Below are 12,138 nucleotides of genomic sequence, written 5' to 3' on the forward strand. Positions count from 1 at the left end.
ATAATTTCTAATTTATTTCTTTGTGAATCTGATGGATAGGAACAATAAATGTAGAAAGTTGCTCAGTGGTGGTGGGATGTCGGGAAAAATGGAGGATGCAGAGAAGGGGAAGGGGGGATCACGGGAAGAGAAGGGTGGAAAAGATTGGAGGGGTTGGGAAATTTCTTCCTTTTCTTTTTATTTTATTGTCATTATTTTTTTAGTTTAAAATATTTTCTTAGTCAAAACATTACCTTCACTTGCTCTTAAGCGTGTGTAACCATGCACTTGTACAACTTAGTATATCTAATGCCACATAGGCTTGGTCAATGGTCAGAGGGGTTTAAAATATTAGTTTTAAGCATGTATAGGTGCCTACATGAAATTTTGTGAAGTAGGAGGACCGGGATGTCAAACTCGAATAAGTAGAGGTGTCTCTCAGGCTATTCTGCCTATTTTAAATTGATACCATTTTATACAAGTTCTAATTATATATCAGTTTCAATTGGAATATTTTATAAAATTAGGATAAAATACTTAAGGATAAAATATAATTTCAAGTCCCTTTTTTATTATAGAATATTAATGTTCAAAATGTATAATAAGGATTCCCTCTCTAAAACATGATCTGAGAATAATCAAAATTATAAATTAAAACAGTTAATTTGGGGAACCCTTTTCTTTTAAAAGTCATTATATATTAGGAACCATGAGAAGTATCATTTTGCAAGATTATATTTTTTCCTCTATGATCTGAGTAGTTGGGTACTTCTTCTATTTAATAAGAATTCAATATTATATAAATTTCAAAATACATAAATATACAATTAACTAATTTTAAAAGGGCTCAACAAATAATTATGGTGAAGAAAGTGGTATTACACCCCTAAATAGTATGTCAATCATATCAAAAGGAACTAGAATAAACTATAATGCTTCAATTTCAGGCCAATTTAATTAGTATTTTGAGTGATCGAGGGAATAATTTACTTTTTAATAAATTATTCAAATATGTCATTGAACTATAATAAAATATAAATTTTCTTGTTAAAAATTCTTAATAATTAAAAATCACAATTATTATTTCAAAGAACCAAAAAAAACATATTTTGATTAATATATTTTATTATTCAAATTTGATTAGTATAAAAAGAAAAAGTAATACATTAACACAACTGAAAATACTAAAAGAGTAAGACTATATATTTTTCAATTTAAACAATGAGAAAATACATCATGACTTATTTTTCAACTAATTTTTTAATCAATATTTTATAATCAATTTTAGGTTTGGTGGTGCAGAACTTTTTTTAAAATAAAAAAGTGTAGAACCTATGTAGAGACACTCTAAATTGTACGATAGGTAATCGTGGTTCTATACGTTATTATATAAAAACTTATTCTCTTTCTTCTTTTTCTAAAGGCGTACATAGTGTGTAATTAACACTAGACCAAGAAATATCACAAGAAAACAAAAAGAAGAAAAAAAGCAGGGTGATATATGTGGGCCTATACACCCTTCATGTGGACCATTCAAGTATTTTATGGTCTTGATAGACGCATCTACAAGATGGTCACATGTGTGCTTATTGTCAACTTGTAATATGGAATTTGCGAGATTGTTGGCCCAAATAATAAGGTTAAGAGCACAATTTTCAAACTGTACAATTAAGATAATTCGTCTTGATAATGCTGTTGAATTTACATCTCAGGCCTTTATTGATTATTGTATGGCTACTGGAATAAAAGTTGAGCATCTGGTTGCTCATGTTCATACTCAAAATGGCCTACCAGAATCATTGATTAAACGCCTCCAATTAATAGCTAGGCCATTGCTAATGAGGACAAAACTTCCCCTTTCAACGTGGGGGCATGCTATTTTGCATGCACCAGCACTTGTGTACATAAGGCCAACCAGTTATCATGAAGTTTCCCCATTACAGTTGGCTTTTGGTCAGGAGCCAAATATTTCCCATCTAAGAATTTTTGGATGTGCGGTATATGTTCCAATTGCTCCACCACAACGCACAAAGATGGGTCCCCAAAGAAGGTTGGGAGTATATGTTGGTTATGAATCTCCTTCTATTATTAAATATCTAGAGCCTATGACAGGAGATTTGTTTACAGCCAGATTTGCTGATTGTCATTTTGATGAATCAATTTTTTCAATATTAGGGTGAGAAAATAAATAGCTGAAAAAAAGAGATAGATTGGAACGTATTATCTCTATCTCATTTGGATCCTCGTACAAATCAATGTGAACAAGAAGTTCAAAACATCATTTATATGCAAAATATTGTAAATCAATTACCAGATGCATTTACTAACCTTCCACGGGTTACTAAATCGCTATAGCAGCTGTAAATGCTCCAATTCGAGTTGATGTCCCAGCTGGACAGTATGTTAATCCAAATGAGTCTAGGCCACGCCTTAAACGTGGTAGACCAATCGGTTCCAAGGATAAGAATCCCCAAAAAAAGGAAAGGAGAAAATGATCAAGTTGATCATAACATGGAGGAAATTGCTCAAGAGAAGCATAAAGACATAGTAATTGATAAGACCTCATGGGAGGTTCTAGTACCTGGATATGATGAAAATGAAGAGATATCAATAAGTTATGTCTCTACGGAAAAAAGGTGGAACCGAAATTAAAATAGGTTATGAAAATTTTGAAGGCCTATTTTTTGTTACGGTTCTCGGATGTATCTGAGCCATGTTATGCGGTCGTAGACTTTTAATTCGAGCGTAGCCTAGTGAGATTGTTTTCTAGAGTTATCCAGGCTTGCCTAAGATAACAATCCCCGAGTGGGTATGGTCGTGGCCTTTAAAATTTAGGGTTGCCTAATGTGACGACCCGACCCGTCGTCTCGTGAGTTACCGCCCCGTTTTCCCCATTTTTCGATTTCCTCATGTGTTATTATACGAGTTTTGTGTGAATGAGTTGATTTGGATTGATTCTGGATGGAAATGAGACACTTAGTCTCTTCAAGGAAGGTTTGTTTTGAAAAGTCAACCGGATGTTGACTATTGAGTTAGAGGGCTCGGATGTGATTTCCGGTGATTCGGTCAGCTTTGGAGGATGATTTGTGACTTAGGAGCGTGATCGGAATTTATTTTGGAAGTCCGGTGTAGAATTAGGCTCGAATTGGCGAAGTTAGTATTTTGGCGAATTCCGGTTAATGGGTGAAATTTTGATCCGAGGGTCGGAATGGAATTCCGAGAGTTGCAGTAGCTTCGTTAGGCGATTTTGGATATGTGTGCAAAATTTCAGGTCATTCGGACGCCGTTTGGTTGGGTTTTTGATCGAATGCGTGTTTCGAAAGTTTTTGAAGAACTTAGGCTTGGATTTGATGTAATTTGATGGTTTTAGCGTTAATCGTGGAGTTTTTATGATTGGAACAAGTTTTGAATAATGTTTAAGGATGTATTGGTATTTTTGGTTGAGGTCCCGGGGGCTCGGGATGAGTTCGGATGCTTAATCGGAGAGTTTTGGGATTTTTCATGTTGCTAAGTCTGCTGCTTCTGGTATGTTTTCTCTTCTGCGGAACATGGACCGCAGAAGCGGTGTCGCTTATGCGATTGGAGAACCGCAGAAGCGGTTTTGGAGTTGAATTTGGTTCTCCGCAGAAGCGGATGTCTGGGCCGCAGGAGCGGTCGAGGCCCTTAAGTGGAGAATCCGCAGAAGCGGTATAAATGTCGCAGAAGCGGTCCCGCATAAGCGGGGACGGGACCGCATAAGCGAAAAGTGCGGGGCAGAGAGGGTTTTAAAATATCATTTTCATCCGCGAGCTTGGGATATTTTCCACCATTGTTGAACATCTTGAGAGCTTTTTGGGAGCAATTGAAGAGGGTTTCGACTAGAGTTTATTGGAGGTAAGATTTTTGAGTTAAAAACGTAATTATTATGTGAAATTAACCTAGAAATTCATGAAATTAAGCCAAAAGTGGAAGAACTAGGGCTTGAGTTTTGGGATTTTTAAATTGGAATTTGAAGGGGCCATTTGAGGTCGGATTTGGGAGTTCTTGATATGTATGAACTCGTGGTGAGATGAGGAATCCATTGATGTGAATTTTATAATTTTTCGAGAAGTGGGCCCGGGGCTCGGGTTTTGCTAGTTTCGAGATTTTTGCTATTTTTCGATTGTTTTCGATTGGGTATTGTTCCCTTAGCATATTGTGATGTATTCGCTCTGATGTTGGATAGATTCGACGCGCGTGGAGGCCGATTTGAGGAGAAAAGGCATCGCGAGCTAGAGATTTCGCCGGTTCGAGGTGAGTAATACGTGTAAATGATATCCTGAGGGTCTGAAACCCCGGATTTGCACATCATAGTGCTGTATTGAGGTGACTTGCACGCCGGATGTGAGCGTGGGGTAGAGCACCGTTGGGGATTGTGACTTGGTCCGTCCCGGTTGTTGATTTTTACCGCGTATTTGACTGAAACTACTTGTTATCATCATAATTCGGGCTGATTGCCATGTTTGGGCATCGTGCCAACTATGTGAATCCTTCAGGGATTGATATCACTATTTTCGCATTACTTGCATATTATTTGATCTCGGTCCAGGGTTTTAATACTGTTTTGCAAACTCAGCCATTTTTCTAAGATTTGAAAACTTAAACAATATTTTATTGACGTTTTGAGATGAGAACTATTATTTTAATATTGCCCAAGTGGCTTATGTGCATTTCTGGACTGAGCAGGGGTCGGGTTGCGCGTCGCAGCAGTGTTATAGTGATTTCTGGAAATATGGATGGCGCGGGTTGCGCGCCGCAGCGGTATTGTATTGATATTGAGGCCGAGGGCCTGGTTGGTTCCACGAGATGGCTTGATTATTTGCGCTTGGGCTGTAGGAGCCCCTCCGGAGTCTGTACACACCCCCAGTGAGCGCCGTCGACGTTAAATATGGTTGGCTCGGGCTGCACGCCGCAGCGGTCATATGCATTGCATTGCACTCATGCATTGGTTCCTGGTTGTATTACGTGTCATGACATTCAGCACTCTCATTCCATTGGCATCCATGCTACTTCTTGCACTGTTCACCTGATACCCTGGTGTTATTTGTTAATGGAGTGCTGTGCCCGAGGGGCTGACTTATGTGCTGACTTGCACTATCTGTTTCGCATTCATTTGCTTAACTGTTGAGAAAGATATTTTTTTAAAAGAGGTTCTAACTGAGCCCAGATATTTTCTAAAGGATTTCACGGTTTTACTGTTTTTCTCAAAGGGTTGCACTGTTCTATATAGCATGATGGAGTGCCTTACGTGATTTCTTGCTGCTAAGTTATTATTTACTTTTATTGCTCACTGAGTTGGAGTACTCACTTTACTCCCTGCACCTCGCGTGCAGTTGCGGGTATTTGTTACCCGGTAGCGGGTTAGAGTTGATTGAGGATTTTGTTATCGTAGCTGAGCAAGGTGACCGCCGGCGTTCGCGGCACCGGACTTCGTCTTTTGATTCTAAATTTTATTCTATGTATTATTGGCCCTGTAGTCGTGTTCAGACTTCTCTAGATGCTCGTGACTTGTGACACCCCGGTCGGGCTGTGTTGGGTTGTAAAGATCGATTATTATTGTCATTAAGTTGTATATATCTATTCATTTATGTTTAATAATTTTAAAAGAGGCGTTGTTGTTCTGTTGGCTGGCCTTGTCTTCACGAGAGGTGCCATCACTACTAGTGCGGGTTTCGGGTCATGAAAAGTTGGTATCAGAGCCTAGGTTACTAGGTCTCATGAGTCATGAGCAGGTTTAGTAGAGTCTCGCGGATCGGTACGGAGACGTCTGTATTTGTCTTCGAGAGGCTGCAGAACCTTTAGGAAAACTTCACATTCTTGGAATTCTTATCGTGCGTACTTGATTCAGCTTGCGATATAACTCTTGAAATTCCTTCCACACGTCTGTATGGGCACGTGAGCGCTCAGTATTATATGTGCCTCGATGGCTTGCGATTCCCCGATCAAGGGGCGAGATATGATCTTCGTGAGTATGTTGGGCCAGTCTGGAGGACTTGAGGCTGGATCATTGCCTATGGCTTCAGCACCGAGGTGCTGATTGTGTGAGAAAGTGTTTTGAACTTATATGTTCGGTATTGTCCCTATTAGCCGGAATGGCGGTTGAATATCCATGTGATGAGTATGCTAGTGCTGCGAGATGTATCTATATGACTTGATAGTGATGAAGAAGTCTGCTGGATAATGGATGAACGGATAAGTGTTCGATTCCTATTGTGATTTGTGTGTAGCCCAAATTATGGGCGGGTGAAGAATATTTTCGTGTCTCCTTGTTGGAAAGTAAAGAGCAATACATATGGCGGTATGAGTTCAGACTCAGGAAGACTAAATGACTGTGTAACGTATATGATGGTGGAAGGTGTGCTGGAATACTAAATTGAGGCAGATCAGGTGGGTTATCTCCTGCGGAGTGTTCGTAAGTGGTATGATCCTTATGCGTATGTCAGAAGATCTCATGTCTAATTGAAGGGTACGTGTTGAAATTTGAGAATTCGGGTAGTTAAGAGAGTAGACTCAACTGATGTGGGGGTAAATGCGAGATTTGTAGAGGATTACAGTACCAGATGATCTGTGTTTTTCACAAACTAGTAGATGATTTGAGTTTAATCTCACTATGATATGGTGGCATCATTAGAGTAGAAGCATTATGAGTTATTGAGTGTGTCCTGATATATGGCTTCGAGCCAAGTTGGGGAGGTTGCTGTTGGTTAGCTGGTCGCACGGTTATGTGCTATGTTAGTTCCGTTTCGACGTATGCTGGCGGATCAGTTCTGGTTGCAGAAATTGAGCCGAGGATGGCGTGAGTGAAGCAAAATGTTGACAAAGGTTATATGGTGCTTCGTAGATGTGTGAAACTAACAGGATGTCTTGAGCTGTTGTTGATAAAGAATGCTCAGTGTATAGAGAACGAAGATATTTGTTTGTATTGGAATGAGATCATATCCTGCGGTGTCAGAGTGCTAATGAGGAACGGGTGGTTATGTCCGTTTGATCAGGTAAATTGCAGTTCGAATAAGGAGTAAATGACTCTCGAGAATGATTTTAATGTGTTCAAGATTCTACATGTAATAATCAGGTGTCTTAAGGTTGTGTATGTGGTCAGAGACTGTTTTTTCATTGGAAGAGGTCAAGACTTGTGGTATTTTTATGTTAATTATGGGATTCTATGTATCAGTATCAGGAAAGTAAAGGTAACGGATTTAGATTCGCAGGAAGTTCTTCAGAGTAAAGTATTTTGGAATGTGGTGTTTCTAGGAATATTTGAGAGAGGATTCAGTGGCTTATGGGTCTTAGACAGTGTGGTCTCGTGCTTGGGTCTCGCGTAGTGAGCCTGGATTGAGGAACTGTGGTGCTACAACAAGAGGGAATATCAAGTTGATGACGAATCAGAAGGGAAATTAGATAGATCGGATAGCTTGATAGTAGACCGAATCGGTATGGTAAGGATATGATTAATTTTTCGTATGTGTTCGAGACAATGAGCCCTTACAGGTATTGTGCAGCGAAGCTCTTGCGTTCTGACAGCTTGCTTAGCTTGGTTTGGATAGAAGGATTCAGTCCTGGCAGTTTAGCTTGTGCAAATGGAATTGGGAGAGATCTCTGGTTGAGTTTTACCGTGGTTTGGAGATGTATATATTTTCTATGGGCATGCGAAGCATGGAGTGTGTAATGATTCTTTTCTTCTAGATGGGATTGATGGGAGTTCTCGACTAGTTGAGTGAGTAGATGTCTGTGGCTCGGAAGGGAGATAAAGGTTTTCTGGCTATCCTTGGATGGTATGGTATACGCGGTATGTTGTGGAGAATTGAGATTTGCGTGTGTGAGGTTTCAGTCAAGTTTTGAAAGGAAGTTCATAAAATTCTTAGGCAACGGGTAGCCTCAGGTAATCAAGAAAATGATACTGCCAATTGGAAGTGATTTGACGAGAGTAAATGTCTCAAAAAAAGGGTAATATGATTAGACTGATAATACTACGCTAGTATTGCGGTGCTTTCTTGCTAGATCGACTGCTGATATCTGAGTTTGTTTGATGGCACAGGGGAATTTTAGAATATCTTTCGTGGAATGATTGGGTACTTGAGGTGTAACATGTATTCATACTGCGGAACTTGGGATCAGGTACAGTGATTCGTGTGCTATGTGGAGTTAGAGACTGGGAGTTCTCAGGTACAGACTATGTAGTGGTTGCGGATCGTGTGTATTGGTACCGTTTAGCGGCTGTTGGGATTTGGAGGCCCGAGTGGATCTTTCTTTGCTTGGTATATTAGATTTTTGGATATGATATTGGGGTGTAGACTGGTTGTCTCACTGTTGGGTTATTCTAGACTGTTGTGCTATGGACTATGTCAGAAAATGCCACAGGTTGCGTGGCGAGGTGCATCGGATCATGTTCTAGCAGAGTGGTTTATATTCCAAAGACCAGCGGACGGCTGGGAAGAATTGTTTTTCTTAATTGGGCCTTCGTGGCGGATGTCAGTGCAGAGGTTTCTACCATTGGTTCAGTTCCGGTATTGAGCGACTTTTTCGGATGCATTTCTTATAGCCGGGCATGTCGTCGGGCGAGATTGTGGATTTCGGTAATTATTTGGTGCCGGGCACCGTATCGTATGGCTCCGGCAGGTGTTATAGTAGTGAAAGGAGCAGCTTCAGGTTTCTTGGTATTGAGTTCGTTGGCAGGCCGATGTGGCTACGTATTTAGCTTGAGTTAGCTTGGTTGGCCCGAGTTGTATTGTTGAGGGATAGTTTGATTCGATCGTTATTGAACTTGTTAAGTGAGCGGGGGAGATCTATGAGTTGCTTTTCTGTGCTGTGAGACGTTATGATTGTTGGTTATGGGCACATGTGGTGCGGTTCTATTGGGGGATTCACAGTGAAAGTCGAGCGGGTAGAGTAATTGGGTCTTGATCGGTAAATGGAGTATCGGTTATGGCCTATCGGGTTGCGTGTCATATGTTATTTGTTTCCCCGTGGATGTAATGAATTGCTTGGTTTCAAACATCAAATTGTGCGTGGTTGTCGATTTTGAGCAAAGTGACTTGAGGTGCTTCATGTGTAACAGTGTTTGGATAGGATCGCGCATTGTAGCGAGGCTACGTGGAGTTATAACCTTTCGAGGTGGATTCAGGTGTTCTATTTCTATGATGTGAGACGGGGTCTCAGCCTTGTGTGGTGATGGTACTGATGAACTTGAGTTACAGCTCTTTCGTTTGAGTCATTTGTCATGATTTGAGTATGTTCAGAGTGTTTCTTATTGGTGCGTGTATTATGCAAGGTGTGGCTTAGGCCTGTATTGAGGTGTCATATCACCAGAGTGGAGTGTTGGATTCGAGGTGGTCGTCGGAGTCATAAATGAATACGAACAGATTTGATCTCAGCTTGTTAGAAAGATAATATCGAGGTTCGGCCTGGAAAATCTGTTGTGGTATTAGTCAAAAGGGAAGTGGCTTCATGAATGGTTGATCTGAGAAAAGGTTACGGTTTATCGCGTGTTTTATTTATCGTTGGCAGTATATGGAAGTGTTGGAATAAGACTTTAGCTAATAAGAGGTTTTCTATCGGTATTTGGTTATTGTGGGCAACTGCTGTGAATAGAGGCTATCGTTTCGAGTGTTCGTATTATGTGGTATATCGGATGGTCTCACCTGAGGTTGCAGGTATGGGTTATTACAGCTGGTTCAGGTTTATTCTGAATATAGACGTGAGGTTCTAATCTTGTGTATGATTCCGAAAAGTGCAATGTGGTTCTACGGTTTATGGTCTAGATGGGTGTGAGATTTCAGCTATGTTGTGTTATCGGACCTACGCGAGACAGGGTGACATGGGATCACCCCGGGTATATGCTTGGTAAGGTTATTCAGCTACTGGTTGGCTTCTAGGACCACTCTGGGTACGCTCGAGGACGAGCGTTGGTTTAAGTTGGGGAGGAAGTGACGACCCGACCCGTCGTCTCGTGAGTTACCGCCCCATTTTCCCTATTTTTCGGTTTCCTCGTGTGTTATTATACGAGTCTTGTGTGAATGAGTTGATTTGGATTGATTCTGGATGGAAATGAGACACTTAGTCTCTTCAATGAAGGTTTGTTTTGGAAAAGTCAACCGGATGTTGACTATTGAGTTAGAGGGCTCGGATGTGATTTCCGGTGGTTCGGTTAGCTTCGGGGGATGATTTGTGACTTAGGAGCGTGATCGGAATTTATTTTGGAAGTCCGGTGTAGAATTAGGCTCGAATTGGCGAAGTTAGTATTTTGGCGAATTCCGGTTGATGGGTGAGATTTTGATCCTAGGGTCGGAATGGAATTCCGAGAGTTGCAGTAGCTTCGTTAGGCGATTTTAGATATGTGTACAAAATTTCAGGTCATTCGGACGTCGTTTGGTTGGGTTTTTGATCGAATGCGTGTTTCGAACGTTTTTGAAGAACTTAGGCTTGGATTTGATGTAATTTGATGGTTTTAGCGTTAATCGTGGAGTTTTTATGATTGGAACAAGTTTGACTAATGTTTTAGGATGTATTGGTATTTTTGGTTGAGGTCCCGGGGGCCTCGGGATGAGTTCGGATGCTTAATCGGAGAGTTTTGGGATTTTTCATGTTGCTAAGTCTGCTGCTTCTGGTATGTTTTCGCTTCTGTGGAACATGGACCGCAGAAGCGGTGTCGCTTATGCGATTGGAGAACCGCAGAAGCGGTTTGGAGTTGAATTTGGTTCTCCGCAGAAGCGGATGTCTGGGCCGCAGGAGCGGTCGAGGCCCTTAAGTGGAGAATCCGCAGAAGCGGTATAAATGTCGCAGAAGCGGTCCCGCATAAGCGGGGACGGGAAGCATAAGCGAAAAGTGCTGGGCAGAGAGGGTTTTAAAATATCATTTTCATCCGCGAGCTTGGGATATTTTCCACCATTGTTGAACATCTTGGGAGCTTTTTGGGAGCAATTGAAGAGGGTTTCGACTGGAGTTTATTGGAGGTAAGATTTTTGAGTTAAAAACATAATTATTATGTGAAATTAACCTAGAAATTCATGGAATTAAGCCAAAAGTGGAAGAACTAGGGCTTGAGTTTTNGGAATTTGAGGGGTCATTTGAGGTCGGATTTGGGAGTTCTTGATATGTATGGACTCGTCGAGATGAGGAATCCATTGATGTGAATTTTATAATTTTTTGAGAAGTGGGCCCGGGGCTCGGGTTTTGCTAGTTTCGAGATTTTTGCTATTTTTCGATTGTTTTCGATTGGGTATTGTTCCCTTAGCATATTGTGATGTATCCGCTCTGATGTTGGATAGATTCGACGCGCGTGGAGGCCGATTTGAGGAGAAAAGGCGTCGCGAGCTAGAGATTTCGCCGGTTCGAGGTGAGTAATACTTGTAAATGATATCCTGAGGGTCTGAAACCCCGGATTTGCACATCATAGTGCTGTATTGAGGTGACTTGCACGCCGGATGTGAGCGTGGGGTAGAGCACCGTTGGGGATTGTGACTTGGTCCGTCCCGGTTGTTGATTTTTACGCGTATTTTACTGAAACTACTTGTTATCATCATAATTCGGGTTGATTGCCATGTTTGGGCATCGTGCCAACTGTGTGAATCCTTCAGGGATTGATATCACTGTTTTCGCATTACTTGCATATTATTTGATCTCGGTCCAGGGTTTTAATATTGTTTTGCAAACTCAGCTATTTTTCTAAGATTTGAAAACTTAAACAATATTTTATTGACGTTTTGAGCTGAGAACTATTATTTTAATATTGCCCAAGTGGCTTATGTGCATTTCTGGACTGAGCAGGGGTCGGGCTGCGCGCCGCAGCAGTGTTATAGTGATTTCTGAAAATATGGATGGCTCGGGCTGCGCGCCGCAGCGGTATTGTATTGATATTGAGGCCGAGGGCCTGGTTGGTGCCACGAGATGGCTTGATTATTTGCGCTTGGGCTGTAGGAGCCCCTCCGGAGTCTGTACACACCCCTAGTGAGCGCCGTCGACGTTAAATATGGTTGGCTTGGGTTGCACGCCGCAGCGGTCATATGCATTGCATTGCACTCATGCATTGGTTCCTGGTTGTATTACGTGTCATTACATTTAGCACTCTCATTCCATTGGCATCCATGCTACTTCTTGCACTGTTCACCTGATACCCTGGTGTTATTTGTTAATGGAGTGCTGTGC

This window comes from Nicotiana attenuata, unplaced genomic scaffold (genome assembly GCF_001879085.1).
Source record: "Nicotiana attenuata strain UT unplaced genomic scaffold, NIATTr2, whole genome shotgun sequence".
Lineage (NCBI taxonomy): Eukaryota > Viridiplantae > Streptophyta > Magnoliopsida > Solanales > Solanaceae > Nicotiana > Nicotiana attenuata.